The 15,855-nt window shown below is 38.1% G+C and overlaps 1 protein-coding gene across 1 annotated transcript in view; it reads right to left on the bottom strand.

Moving 5' to 3' along the window:
• Positions 1-14,999, bottom strand: part of FOXP2 (forkhead box P2) — a 630,100-nt gene extending 615,101 nt beyond the window's left edge. The window contains exon 1 of the mRNA XM_053609341.1: positions 14,639-14,999. The gene's annotated coding sequence lies outside the window, so the exon portion shown is untranslated. The remainder of the gene's footprint in view (positions 1-14,638) is intronic.
• Positions 15,000-15,855: the final 856 nt, after the last annotated feature.

The following is a 15,855-nucleotide window of genomic DNA, read 5'->3' as shown; positions in this document are numbered from 1 at the left end:
TTGTGAAGGACTGGGTTTCCAAAATTTACGGCTCCTCATCTGTGACACAACTCACAGAGCAAGCACATCCTCGTGAGCCTCTCTGCAGAGACCCAGGGGACTTGGGAGGCCAGGGAACTAAAACCATGCTGTGCCATGAAGTATAAAGTTCTGTGTCTGATGCAGGAGCCTCATATCCTCTACAAGCACCAACAAAGCAGTGCTTGGCCAATTTGTTCATTTACAAGTAGGGTAAGTATTTCAGACTCGTCACAGTTCTCGACATTCTTTGACTCAGCTTGGTCACTAGTAAAATGGGGATAATATCCTTCCTTTAAAGGTATGAAGATTAAACAAATTAATACACATAAAACATTTAGAAAAGTACCTGCTTAAATTAACTGCTCCATAAATGTTAGCCATTATTATAATGATAATTACAATTAATTTCAAATATATATCAGTAGCTAAATGATCATCCCAAAAGGATAATGACAAGGAAACCCACCCTCCCTAGGACCAGAAAAGGTTCTATCCTTCCTTAACCATGTTCTGTTCTCTTTTTAAAAATAAATAATTGACTAAAGCTATAAAATGTATTAATCAAAATTTTGGATGACACAATTGCTAATATCGATAAAAGAATCTGGATTTCTTAAAAATCTTGACATACTGAATAAGTAAACTAAAAAAACACACATTGAACAGAGAAACAAATTCTATTTATTGAATAAACTATATAGATTGTACATTAATTGCAATTTATATAAAGTGAATTACAGTTCCATTAGCAATGTAACATGCCCCCCCACACACACACATGAATTTTCTATAAATTTTCTATTAGATAGAAAAAAACAAAGATAAATTTTCCATGTTTATCTGTTGGTCAGATCATACTTATAGTATAGTATTTAGCTCTGGGCACTACATTTTAAAAGGAAACTTCAGCAAATATGTAGACTATTTTTAATACATAAAAATAACTAAAGAAACTCAACTTCTTTTGCCTGGAAACAAATGTATTTGGAATGAAAATTGAATTTTCAGACACCTAAGAAGTTATATATTTGAAATATTCTGTGGAAATACAAAAGGTAGAGATAAAAATATTGGCTAATTGCTTTCGATTCAAAGTAAAGAGGAACCTGTGTCAATTTTTTTCCAAATGTTGGGTGTTACAATAACAAGTGCTTTTAAAAAAATTATTTAAAGTATACAGTATAGTGCTTTTAAAAAAATTATTTAAAGTATACAGTATAATGCACAAAAGTAGTAAAAAGGTTGCCAGAGTGAAGCAAATCAACATACCCATCACCTCACACATTCATTTTTTGGTTGTTGTTTCTGTAGCAAGAGCAAGCAAAATCTCATTGAGTATGAATCTCTATTTTATTACCTACAATCCTCACGTTGTATGTAGATATTGAGATTTGCTTACCCTACATATCTGATACTTTGTATCCTCTGACTTACATCTTCCCATTTCTTCCCCAATGTCCCTCCCCACCCCCTATAACCACTGCTTTATTCTTTTTTTTTTTAAGATTCTACATGCAATTGAGATTATGCAATATTTTTCTCTTGTGTCACACTCACTTCCCTTAGCATAATGTCCCCCAGGTTCATCCATGTTGTGGCAAGTGGCAATATTCCATTCTTTTGGGGAGCTGAATAATATTCCACTGTATCAACAGTCCTCCACACCTGTGAGTTCTACATGTGTGGATTCAACCAACCATTGAATCAACATATATATATATATTTTTTTTATGTATTTTTTTTTTTTTTGCAGTTTTTGGCTGGGGGCTGGGTGTGAACCCGCCACCTCTGGCATATGGAGCCAGCGCCCTACTCCCCTTGAGCCACAGGATCAAAATATTTTTAAAAAATTGATCTCTACTGAATATGTACAGACTTTTTCCTCTTGTCATTATTCCTTAAACATTACAGTGTAACAACTACTTATGTAGCAATTATGTTGTATTAAGTGTTATAAGTAATCCAGACATGATTTAAACTATACGTGAGGATGCGCATAGGTTATATTCAAATACTATTCCATCTGAGGAACCTCCTAGAACAAATCCTCCTCAGATACTGAAGGACACCTGTATATACTGCAGTATTTTTACCCATTTATCAGTCAACGGACATTTAAATACTGTTTCCATATTTGGGACCTTGTGAATAACATGGCAATGAGCATGGGAGTGCAGATATCTTTATGAGGTGGGGATCTCAACTCCTTTGTTTATATGTCCAGAAGTACAGCTGGATCATATGATAGGTCTATTTTTAATTTCTTAAGAAACCTCCATACTATTTTCACACTGGCTATACTAATTTACATTCTTTTTTTTTTTTTTTTTCTGTTTTTGGCCAGGGCTGGGTTTGAACCCGCCACCTCTGGCATATGGGGCCGGCGCCCTACTCCTTTGAGCCACAGGTGCTGCCCTAATCTACATTCTTACCAACACTGTATGACCTCCCTTCCTCCACACTCTCACCAACATTTACCTTTAGACTTTTTCATAATAGCCATCCCAATGGGTGTGAGATATTATTTCACAGTGGTTTTGATCTGCATTCCCTGATGATTAATGAGGCTGAAGATCTTTTATATACCTGTTGGCCATTTTCATGTCTTCTTTGGAGATGTGTTTATTCATGTTTTTGCCCCTGTTTAATTAGGTTATTTGTCTGTATGTTATTGAGAGGTATCAATTCTTACAAATTTTGGGTATTAACCACTTATCAGATACATGATTTGCAAGAATTTTCTCCCAATATGTAAACTTTCATATGACTTTGTTGATTATTTTCTTTGCTGTGCAAAACATTTTTGGTTGGATTTAGTGCCATTTATTTATTACTGTCTTTGAGGCCTGAGCTTCTGGTATGATATCCCCAAAAAATTCATTGCCAAGGCCAAGGTCCAGGAGCTATTTCCCTATATTCTCTTCCAAGAGTTTTAACGATTCTGGTTTTACATTTGTATATTTTATCCTTTTCGAGTTTATTTTTGTGTATGTTGTAAGGTGAGGTCCAATTTTATGACAGTGATATACTGTTTTAACTACTCTAACATTATAATATGAAGCATTTTAAATTAGAAATGCGATGTCTTCAACTTTTTTTGAAAGCCACTAGCCAAAACTAAGGTAAGGAGGACTCTCTACCTCATAGTCAGATGTCCTTGAACTGTTCACTTCTGGACAATAAAAAAGCAAAGCCACAGTCAAGTTTTCCAGGATTCTTGCCTGGCTTCTGTTCCATTTATGTTCCATTTAAGCCTAGCCCGTTGAAACTAACAATCTGTTCTTATTAGCCCACCTGACTTTTTTATTTACCTTGCCAGCTACTTCCTCTTTTCATCCTTGACAGCCCACAGGCAATTTAACAGAGACTGATGAATCTGGATAACAATTTCTAGATCTATCTGTCATCTGGCTTGGGGAGAGGTTAGAAATTAATTTCATGATCTCAAAGATTCCATTCCATCCTAGAATTCTTGAATTCTTATTTTGCCAAATTACAAAAATTGGTGGATGCACAGTGATTGAAAAATAAAAAAAATAAGTTAATGTGCATTATTAATTGATCATGAGCTTCTTTCTTTTGTAAGAACTAGCTACCTCAATGGGTCTTTCAATCAGAGGATAAGAAATGCAAAGGCATGAACAAGGAACCTGCAGGGACAAGGAACACAAGTGAGAGCAAAAGAAAGAGTGAACTGGGGGGTGGAAGTGGGAATGGAAGGTAGAAAACTGGGGAAGACCTCAAGAGTAATTCTTCGAAATGATTAACCAGTAAAATATTTTATTTTGTTTATAAGATAAGCAACAGTTTATAAACCAAAACATAATTTCAGGCTATATAAAAACACATTTGAATGAAAAATAAGAAGAGAATTCTAAACTCTTAAGAAATTATGAGGCCGGGCATGGTGGCTCACGCCTGTAAATCCCAGCACTCTGAGAGGCTGAGGCTGTTGGATCCCTTAAACTCAGGTGTTTGAGACCAGCCTGAGCAAGGGCAAGACCCTGTCTCTGCTAAAAACAGAAAAAAACTAGCTGGGTATGGTGGTACATGCCTGTAGTACCAGCTACTGGGGAGGCTGAAGCAGGAGGATCATTTGAGTCCAAGAGTTTGAGGTTGTGGTGAGCTATGATGCCACGGCACTCTACCCAGAGTGACTGAGACTCTACTTCAAAAAAAAAAAAAAAAGAAAAGAAAGAAAGGAGTTATGACAAGAAGCACTAATTATATTCTTGCAAAGGCAAAAATTATACATACAATATAAATGAATCTGAAAAGCATTATGCTAAGTGAAAGAAGTTTGACAGAAGTTTGACTCCAAAGGCTACATATTGTATTATCCTGTTTCTACAACAGACATAGAAAGATAAAAGACAGAAAACAAATAAGTTGTTATCAAGGACTAGAGAGTGGGAAGAGGGTGGATTAACAGGTACATGGAGAAATTTGGGGAGGTTATGAAATTGTTTTGTATCTTAATTATGGTGGTAATTATACAATTGAATACTCATCAAAATATAAAGGACTGATCCCCCCAAAAGGGTGAATTTTACTGTATATAAACAATCTTTAATAAAAATGAGAAAAATGAAGGACCTTAAAACAACTTTGTAAAGATGAGTAATTAAAATATGGTTTTTATCACTGATAAATCACAATAAAAGTAAATATTCTGAGATAAAACTATCAGCATCATATCTCGTATTAGTAAGAATAATCTTATTTTAAAATAAATGTCAAATGTTTAATCAACTTGATTTTTTGTAAATGATAAATATACATTCACAGTTAACATTTAAAAATAAAATTGTTTTTCTTTTAATATTTTCTTTTAATTATTTTCTATAATATCTTCCCAAAAGAAATGCAATTCTAGTAATACAAATCACTAATTTTTTATTTATATATTCTGTACTTTGTTACCATATTCTATATTATTGTATGCTTACACTTAAAATTTGCTCTTAAAAACTGAAAAACTAAATTATTTCTCACTTTTAATGATTTTCTATTACTATAATATGAATAAATATGTACTTAATCATATTTTAGAATATGGCATTATTTCATCCCAATGGGAATAAGATGTTTTCAGGACACAATTAGAGGAATATTAATGGGAACAGATATGTAAAATCTAATACCAATTAGAAGTCACAAATTGCACTGCTTTTTTCTTGTTTAGAATAGTTTGGGCAATAGCCATATAGGATTAGGGATAACTTGACATTATCGAAAATAACAAAGAAGTAAAGTTAGAAGTGGGAAAAGGATGATTTTTTACAAGTATGGATGCCTGGAAATTAGGTAATTCTATAGACAAATCAAGAAAATAAAGCTTTTAAATTATTTTACTTGGGACAACATAAAGTCATACTGGCAAATTAATTCGATGTTTGGTCATAGAAGTGTGTATCCTCTATAACATATAACAATGGACAGTGTATTGAAATGTGAGTAAGTGCAGACTTACATCACAATTCTGAGAATTCAGTGTTGCTGCTTTCCTTGGTTGCTCTGAATCTGCAGAGTGGGCTGATTGTGACAAGGAAAGCAGCCAATCTGAGACCACACTCTTCCTGAGACTGCACACTTCCTGGGGTACATATACTTGGCATGATTGTACGTGTCACATGATTGAGGAAGAAATCCCCAAAGATTTGGGGAAAATCTTCTCATGTAGTGTACCACAAAACCTCCATGCTACCCCTTAAGCCAAACTCCAGCAAAGATACAATGTAGCACAATGTATAGGCTGGACAATGGGGTGGCCAATAGTTTACGTGGGTCATAAATATGCATGTCTGTGTAATTCCTCTGTCTTGTCATTTTTAAAAGACAGAGTTTATCAAACAGCTTATCTAACTCCACACCTTATTTCTAGATTGGTGTTACCAACAGCCAAATATATGAATGAGCACAGTATCAAGGTGAAATTGTGAATAAACTAATATTGATGGAATGATAGTGATATGAGCTTCAGGGAAGCAAATGTCAGGTCGTTGTTTATGCTTCTTAGTTGTAACAGAATCAATTCCACAAACATACCCTCTCCTCATCTACTTGTCTCAGCAGTCTGGTTAAGGAAGGGGAGGCTGTATTTCTAACTGAGAAGGTCTTACGACACCTCATAGAATAGACAGCACAGCTATCTAATATTTTTAAATTTTAATTGAGCCCCCTGACATTCACCACCAAAGTTATAATGTTAATTTTCTTTGTTTAGTTTGTTTTTATTTTAAGAAATATCATTTTCCAGGAGGCGCCTGTGGCTCAAAGAATAGGGTACCTGCCTCATATGCCAGAGGTGGCGGGTTCAAAGCCAACCCCAGCCAAAAACTGCAAAAAGAAAAAAGAAATATCATTTCCCTCTTTCATTCCACAGTGTACCTTTATGAGACTATAAGAAGAGACTATGTTGCAGCTTCCTACTTCATTCCATATATTTCACAAAATGTTTTAGCTGAAAAGTAATCTCAAAGCTAATGCTATAACTTTTAGTGGAAATGTGAATTCCCAATACCAGACAATAGTTATAGACAGATGCAGTTCCAGAATGCAAGTCTCCTGGCACTTAGCATAGATACTTCAAGCAAACCAAGCTGGCTATTTTACTATCTAGGATAATAATTAAATACTTTCCAGGACGATTCATTTTCATTCTCACTCTGGCATGCATTAACACTGTCAGAAAAAGTCCCATAATACAAATTTCCTTTTTGCAATAAGGAAAGGAGTGCATTGAGACTTGGAATAGCCAGATGACAACAGAGGGTACTGGGTATCTAAGGGGCAGGGAAGAGGAGCGGAAGGTGTGAGCTAATGATTTGTTAAAAGGGGAAAAGAGGGGTAAATATGTATAGAACCCACCTTTTCTAGCTCCAGAGCTTCCAAATGACCACATGTTACTTATAGTACATATAATAACTCCTCCTTTATAACCAATAGCAATGATTATGGACACTTTCCTTATTCTCAAGATATTTAGAAGAAAATTTCTCATAAAATTAGTGAAATTTTAAATATGAACAAAATATGTGAGAAGAAGATCTGTAGGGCATTATGCACAAGAAAATACCTGAGGTTTTATGTGATAATTATATACAGAGCTGTATCACCTATTTACACTCTAGTATCCAAAAGCAATTTGAACCAGCTAAAGATTGAATTTTAAATCTGGAGACATGGACTTTTCATCAAACCTTAAATCTTGAATCTGGTCTGTTTAAGGATATGTACTGAAAGAAAGGCAGAAAAGAGAATTTGTAAATATAAAGTATGTTTTCCAAAACAAAGAAATAAAGCCACTTAAACATGGCTACAAACCCCAGAAAAGACCATGATTTGATCCATTTCCCCCCATCTCTCCCTGCAGACAATCCCAGAAATACTTGGTTTGTCCACATGGTATTCATAGGGTATAGTCATTAAGAACGTTCACATACAGTGTTTGTGCTGTCAGACTAAGATGTAATGAAATTTATGATTTAACATGTCAGTATAACTTGTGCTAAAGATTTATATATTGAAGAATTGAACTATTGAGTTTTCTGTCCAACACCATGAACATTCACTCATAATTTTCAAAAGTTAAAGGTAACACAGTTTCTCCGATTGAAAACAAAAAGGGCATGTAGAAAATGGAACTTGAAGTATACTCACCTGGGATGAAATCCATGACTTTGCCAATATAATAGTAAGTAGTTTTTCTTAATATAATATGGTATAAAATAGGTGAAAGATAAAGAACTAAAAACTAATTTCAATTAAACAAAAAACAAGTTATGAACAGACAGAAGTAACTTCTTAAGCCTGCAAGGAGCCATCCATTCCTTTATTCAGGATTTATTTATGGAGCTCCTACCAAGTGCCAGGCCCCCCTGTAAGCACTGAGCTAGAACAATGAACAAAACAAAATCCCTGGCTCCATGGAAGATAACACTGTCACTGGGGGAACAAATGGTAAATAAACAACTTTTTAAAACATCAGCTGATGATAGCACTATGTATAAAAGTAAAATATGGCAAAGATAATGGAGTGATATCAATGAGAAATTGTCATTTTATATAGAACAATTAGGAAGGCTTCTCTCATGAGGGTACCTGAGGACAAAGCATGATAGAGAAAAAGCTCCAGGCAGGAATCAGCTTGTCCTGTTTTAAGGAATATCAAGAAGGCCAGAGTGTCTAGAATAGACTGAAGAAGAGGAAAAATAATGAGACCTTCTAGAAAGTTTTTGTATTTTACTGTGAGAGACATAAGAAGCTGTTTAAATGTTTATACAAGAGTAACAAAATTAGACTTCCCCCACCACCAAAAAAAATCACTCTCTTGTGGAGAAAATAAACTGTGGTATCGAGGGAGAAGAAGGGAGATCTACAAAGCAGATATTTCAACAATTCAGGTATAAGATGACCATGGACCTGACCAGACTGGGAGCAGTGGCTAACCAGCCAACCTAAAGGCAGACGCCGAAAGGGAAAAAAAAAAAAAAAAAGACAAAAAGGAAGTGAAGAGTTAGCTACAAGCATACAGATATAGATCAACCAAATCCTGGAACATAAATTTGGGTGACGTACTAGTGAAGAATAGTTCTTAAAGATGTTGGGGATCTTTTTTTTTTTTAAATGAGATGATTTTATGACAGTCTACATATGCTAAGATGTTAAGATATTTGGATTAGCGTACTGTAAGTTTTTCCTCACTATCTGCCAGTGAGAAATTTTATAAATGCTTTCCCTGAAATATGTCTCTACCACTCATTTTTTTCCTACCCCCTAAAATACATTTCAAGAAAGTTTGTTTTTTAAGGTTGAGAAAAAGTTGCAAAGTAATGGCTATAGGCTGTGTTTACCTAAATGATGCAATCCTAAAGCAATATAGAGAACTTTCACAGAAAATGCCACCAAATAAATATAAAAGTTGGGAACAAAAGAAAATGAATAGGAGAAAAATGTTAAGTTCTTTCTAGTAACATCCTTTGTTTGGGGAATTCAAAGTTAATTTCCTTAACCTGTTTTTAAAAAATCTTAAGACAATCTAATGGTATAATCTTTTAGAGTTATGTTAAAAAAAAAAAAAAAACCTGTGAAAGGAAACACTAAAAACTTAAATAAATTTTAAACCAATATTACCTTCCACAAAGTATATTTTAAACCTTCCAGACTGAAATTGAAGGAAATTGAAGAACATTAATAAACTAAAAAATGCTAAGAGCTTTTTAAACTCCTGGGAATTCATTTGCTTCATAGCAATAAGCTTTTTCAACACTGAGATTTTATTCACTCTTCCAAATGAAAACAACTAGCCACAGCAGAAAAAAATAAAGTTGTCAGTTCTTGTGTAACATTAGTTATCAATATAATGGAAAGGTATGTTGAGTCTAGATACTCTGAGAAGGGAGAGGGAAGAGTATAACCTTCCCTCTCCCTTCCCTTCCCTAGTTAGAAAGGTGAACTTAGGAAGTACTGAATACAGGTACCAGAATGAATATTTCACATATCAAGGAATTCAAAAGATTGGACCTGCACCCCATAGATGACTTAATGGAGAAAGTGAGTTTTAAATACAATTTTAGATATATTTAGATAAATTGAGTAAATTTAAACATTCACATTATACATGGCAAGTTGGTAAAAGGAACACATACCAGTCTACTTAGATTAAACAAAGTTCACAATTACAAAAAGAAACAGTAAAATGAATTAAGCTCACCTCTAACTCACTAAAATATTATGTTTTGGTAATGCCAGTGTACCTCATTTTATAACATAGATATCCTCTGTTAAATTGGCTGCTACTCAAATATTTGCACAGATAAACATCAATTCATAATCACCCAATTACAAAATTGAGTTTATACTCATAAAAAATAATTAGGCCAGTACTTAATAATATCACATTTGAGGAAACAGCAAATCACCAAAGCAACTATTTAAAGAAAAAAAAAAGTTGTAATGACTACTACTAAAAGTATCATTGAAAATATATCACCATACACACATAGGTTTACTTTTTTGTTTTAATATTAATAATGTCACAACATAATAAATCTAAATCTTCTCTAAAGACATATGTCTAGCATCTCAATATTCTAACAGTAGCTTCTTATTCATAACATTTCTTTACATTTCACCAAAACTAGTCCTTTGTTTGTTTTGTCTGGAACATTTGGGGATGGGTAAATACACAGGGCAGAGCAAAACAGTACATACAAAAATACTTCAGAAGTAAATAAGGGGAAGTACCCATTTATTTCAATAGGCAAAAAATATCTGCAAGAAAAGAATATTCTACAGGAAAGAATATTCTGTAATATAAGTATTTATGGGATGCAACAATAAATTTTCACACAACCAAAGCTGGGTTTCAAAAAAAGGAATGGTATTTTTAGACAACTTTCTTAACCATACTTAGTTAAGTTGTTAAATAAAAATAGTTACAGAACCCAGGTTGAAGTTCTGAAAAATAAAATAAAGAAACTAAAAGTTTGGAATGACTCCATAAGAAAACAATATGACTATGACCTACGACTCATTTTTACAAAGCCAAAAGAATCATTTTACTTAATGTAGACTATAGAAGTGATATGGCTTTTAGTCTAAGTATATTAAGAGATAAATAGTTAAACCTAAGAACACGTTTATTCCATCTAAAGAAGAAATGGAAGTAATCTGTACTGTATAAAATACAAATGAGGCATAGATTATTTGCAGACCATGAGCAGAATACAGTTTTTAAAAGTTTCAAATATAGGAATTACCTTTACAGAAGCCTTAAGAATATAAACAGCCATCTTTCTGGGTTGGATTTGCTCAAGTTCATTAGAACTCTATGAATTAAGGACTACATAAATAAGGTCACTTTCAAATCAATGCAAATATTAAGATCCCAATGGGCCTAATTTAAGATACAGACTCTGATGAAAGGGTGGTATGAAATTTGGACACTGGTTAAAACAAATTGACTCTATTCACTTATCAGTAAGAATGCTACTATTGTCACAAAGTTCAAGAAAAAATTAGTTCAAGTGTGTCAAAAATTAATACTCAGCAAATGTGATAGAATTGGGACTATTTCCGAATTCAACTATGATTTACAATTTTGTCTATTCACAATCTAATCAAGATTATTAGTGATCTGTGTTCTAAATCACATTCTCTTCTTATAAGTCAGTAGACTCTCTGATTTAATTCAGAGAGGGAGAGAGTACATGATGATATCTATCATTCAGCTTTCTACCAGTACTGTACCTAGAAGTTCATTTAACTGTGACAGTAAACACGGAAGTAGACAAGCGTGATCAAGGTATAAACAGCTATCCATCCTAAAATGAATAAATAAATAAAATCACAAGAAATACTTCTTTATATAATTAAGCTTTATATCTTTTACATCTTCTCTTGAAGTAAAAAGGGTAAATTTGTCTAGCTATGTTCACTATGCTGTTATATGCTCTATGAATCTTAATCAAAACACGCAGTTACTTTTACACATTAAATACGCTTTTCAGAAATATAATTCTCACAGCTATAGAGTTATTCTGTATTGTTTAAATCTTGCTTATACAAAGGAAACGTAACTTCTTATTACAGATTATCTATAAACATAATGTTTACATTTTTCCTACTTTTATGATGGGCCACATACAACTATTTCCCCCTTACTTTAGGTTTCTACAAATTTACAAAGTTTTTTTCTTTAAGTACAACCACTGCAATATCATCAGTACAAAGAAATGAAACTCCAATGACAGTTTAATCAGGCACAACCATTTCATAAATCTATTTCTGTCATAATGTAATCAAAGGTCTCTTTCTACTCCAGAGTGTGAATTCTATGAAAACAATACCTCAAAATCTAAGTTGAGCAATCTTGAAAAACAATTTTAAATCCTTCCTATTTACATATATATGTATTTTCCTTTGATTATACTCTATTCTCATGTACACTGAAATAGAATTGTAACACCTCAATAACCTATGTATAAAAATGAAGTATTCTGCTCTTACCTTTAAATTCAATGTTAATAAATATTCCCTGAAAAATCCTGGCATTCTTTTTTGTCCTTAAAAGTGAACTTGGAGATGACCTTTTTAAATGGAGTGGTCTCTTCTCTCACACTCACCTACAGGAATGTATCATCAGGTTTCTACATTGCTCTTGAAAAGTTAGTAACTTAATCACAATTGAACCTTTCTTTCACTTAGTTTTAGACAGCAAGGACATAGTGGGTTTCTCAAGGAAGTACTGAACTGGACAACTACTGATTATGTACCTAGTTAAGTAATAACAACAAAAGGAAGGAAAGAAGGAAGGAAAACTAGCAGGCAAGAGAAAAAAAGGACTTCAAAAAGCTCTAAAGCTGACACAAAACTGTATGACCTTAACGATCACAAGGCATACAACTTTATACCTACGCTATTAATGCAGATACAAATAATTCAAACTGTAAATTAAGTGTGTAACAGCATTAAACAAACGTAACACTTTAAAATTCCAGTACACGGAGAATACACTTATCCATAACTCATAGTGACAGAAAAGATAAACAGCCCCCCTGACAACATAAAACATTTCCCAAGGTATGCCACAGTGCAGCTCCAAGATGAAAATATCTGAAACTCATCTTTACTTCAGTCTTGACCTCTAATACAGACTTGCTATTAAACCCTGCTCCTCTGTCTCCACTGCTGTGGAACCAAAGGACTGGAGTCAGGAGAGCACTCAGAGATGTGCCTTTGAGGCAAACTTTTATTTTCTAAAAGTTAATCTCCCCAAATACTTCCAGTGGGAGGCCGTCACTCCAGTGACTTAACACAAGGATGCCACCCTCTCCCTTGGGCCTCCCTGCTACTACTTAAATATTCTTTCCTGGAGACTTGGCAAGTTGGGAAGTAGCTCTTTAAGCACTTCTCAATCCAGGATGACTACAGAACTAAACACACATACTCCCACATGTCTTTCACGCCCTTTTCCCCCTCTATCCCCTTCTAAGAACTCACCCAGGCCACTAAGTGCACCTCGCCTCGCCAATGCCTTCCCCTTTGGGAGCAAGGAGGACTTGAGGAATAGTCCTCAACATTAAGGAACTGGATTTCAACACGTGGTGAGAGAAAACGTCCGTAAGTGGGCAAGTGGGAGGGGGAGAGAAGCGTGGCAGCTAGCAGCTGTCCATTAAGTGGTTTAAATCTGTTGGTTAAAAGCTGAACAAACAAATACACAGACGGGTTTAGTTCCTTTGGGATTTGGGATTCTGAAGAGCCTCCCAGGTGGAGGCCAGTTCGGGTTCTCTTGATGGATCCCTATACAAAAGGAGCACTGGTTCCACTTTCAAATGCCCCAGACTTGAACGTCTTTCCCTTCAAGTTACTTCTAATCAAAGTGCCACACAAGGAGCCAGATGCCCTGAGAGACTTACCCAAGAGATCTCACAGTCTGAGGTTAGTACGGCAACTTTTCATCCATGTCCTAGAGAGGCCTGAACACTCACTGCAAAGAAGGGTCCACGCGGAGGTCGGGGTGTCAGGGCGCGTTTCAGCCTCCAGAACAGGGATGGGCGCGCGGGAGACCCAGGGGCGGCGCGCGCGGCCACCCAGTGGGTTCCACCGCGCCGGCGTGGCTGCCCCGCACGTGCGCCGCCGCGAGCGCGAAAGGGCGATCAAACCCGCGTCTGCCCGCCCTGGTCGCCGGGCCACCGCGAACTCACAGGTAAAAGCCTAGGCAGAAGCCCTCCCTTTCTCGGAAAGATGTTTGCGCCCCTCCCATGTGCCCTCCCTGAAGGAAGGTGAGGCTCAATTTCACCTAAACCCACCACAGAGAGTGAGTGAGGAGACCTCTCCAAAGCGGAATGAAAGTAAGGCTAGGACATATCCCGGGGGAAGCGGGTCGTTAACGTGTGCGCAGGGCAAAGAGCGCGATCGGGGGTAGCAGTCGCGTCCACAGTTAGCTGGAGGCGTCAGTGGGAGCCCGGAGTTTCTGGATTCCAGAAACTGTAGAGTCCCCTTTCCGCCTCTCTCCTTCCCAGGGAAGTACTTCTGGAATGAACGCTGGAGTGCCTAACTTAGAGGCAAGAAGCGTGCACTTGCCAATGAGTAAAGAAAGGTCAGCAGTTGGATCAATAAAGTGTGTGCTTCTAACTGCCAGCTGTTTCCACTGTTGTTTCTCCTCCCAAGAGGAGGGAGAAGGGAGGAAGAGGAAAAGACAACAAACAATTTTTTAAAAAGTAAACAAACACACATCTGGTGTTTCGACACACATTTTCCTGTAGCCTCGGTCTCTCCGGACCAGACATTGTGCATATTCAACACCCCAAACCATTGAGCCAACAGCAAATCTCCCCCCACCCCACTCCCCCTTCCCTCATCACAAAGCAAAATGAAAAAGAACAACAAGTGGTGATGTTAGGTCCTCTACGCGACCCCGACAACGAGCCGAAATCTGACACATGTCACACTCTCCGGGTCGGGCGGAGCGCTGCCATTGGGGAGAAACTTTGCCGCCGCCACGGGAGGAGTGCGGAACGGAGTAAAGTCGCAGCTCGGGCAAGAGAAGAGGTGGCTGGGACCGGTGGGGTGCGGAGGTGCTGCGCGCCAGAGTGAGGGCAAAGAAACTTACCGCGACCAGGGACGCCGTGGGCAGCGTCCTGGGAGGTGGCACCCGCGGCGCGGAGGCAGGAGCCCCAAACAACACACCCACGCACGAGTCCGGGCTACTGCCGCGAGTGGGGGGGCGCACCTGGGGCGCTGGGGGCCTGTAAGAAGCTGCAGCCGGCGGACTCGGCCGCCGCATAAATAACCCTGCGGGCGCTCGCGGGCGGGCTGCGAGTGGCGCGGGCTGGAGCTGGGGCGAAGCGGCGGCCGCGGAGCTGCATGCGCCGCCGTGTCTCGCGCTTTCTCGGAGGCTCGCGCTGTCTCGCGCTGCCGCTCCCCCCACCCGGATCTATGTGTGTGTGTGTGTGTGTGTGTGTCTGTATGTGTGTGTGTCTGTGTGTGTGAGTGTGCGCTGACGGGCGCGCGCACCCGGCCGCGCGCGCGTGTTGTTGGCAATGCAAACTGTACAACACACTCCGCGCGGAGCTGCCTCTCCTCCAAGGGCCGGGGTGGGGGAAGGGACGTCTCGGAAAGATTCTGAAGTACTGCTGGACCACTTGTTTGTTTTGCTTTACTTTACGTGGCCATTGTTGTTTTTTATTTTGATCCAAAAAATCTCTTGGAACCAGCTAGTTAGGATGCATGCCTTCCCCCTCCACCTATGCACCCCCCTCTTCCCCAACTTCTTTAAGGGAGGGGAGAACGCGGGGCAGAATATTGTTCTGATTTGCAGGGGAGCCTCTTGGCTGACGTCAGGTCCACCTGCTATGTAAACAACTCGCGGGAGAACTTGTTTGTTCTGCGCCAGATCTTCCCCCACCCCCACTCTTCTCCCCACCTCCTGCTCCGCCTTCTCCGGCTCGCCCCAGACGGCGAGTCAGGGAAGGGGGTGGGGAGGGAGGCGAGAACAAAACCGTATGCTGTACTGGCGAAGCCGAGTTGTGTCTGCTGCTTCTTGGCAGTCCCCAAAGTACGTCCTCCCAGCAGACGGAGCTGCTGGCAAGTGAAACAGGGGATTCCACGTGAAGTGCAGAAAGCCTCGAAGGGATCCAAAGCCCTTGGTGGCAGGGAGTTAAAGTACATGGTAGTCAAAAAGGGAGACCCGAGCATGTGTTAAAATGCTGATTGGCCTGTCTTTCCACGGTGTCGGCCTCTGAGTCCTGGGTGGGAAGAGGCCGAGTGTCTTTCTCACTCTTCATTGTTGTCCTCGCTCCTGCCTCACTTGGGCCCACGTTACCCGGG

The sequence above is a fragment of the Nycticebus coucang genome, chromosome 11 (genome assembly GCF_027406575.1).
Source record: "Nycticebus coucang isolate mNycCou1 chromosome 11, mNycCou1.pri, whole genome shotgun sequence".
Taxonomy (NCBI): domain Eukaryota; kingdom Metazoa; phylum Chordata; class Mammalia; order Primates; family Lorisidae; genus Nycticebus; species Nycticebus coucang.
Note: the sequence above shows the minus strand (reverse complement) of the source record. Positions and strands in the feature narration are given on the sequence as shown.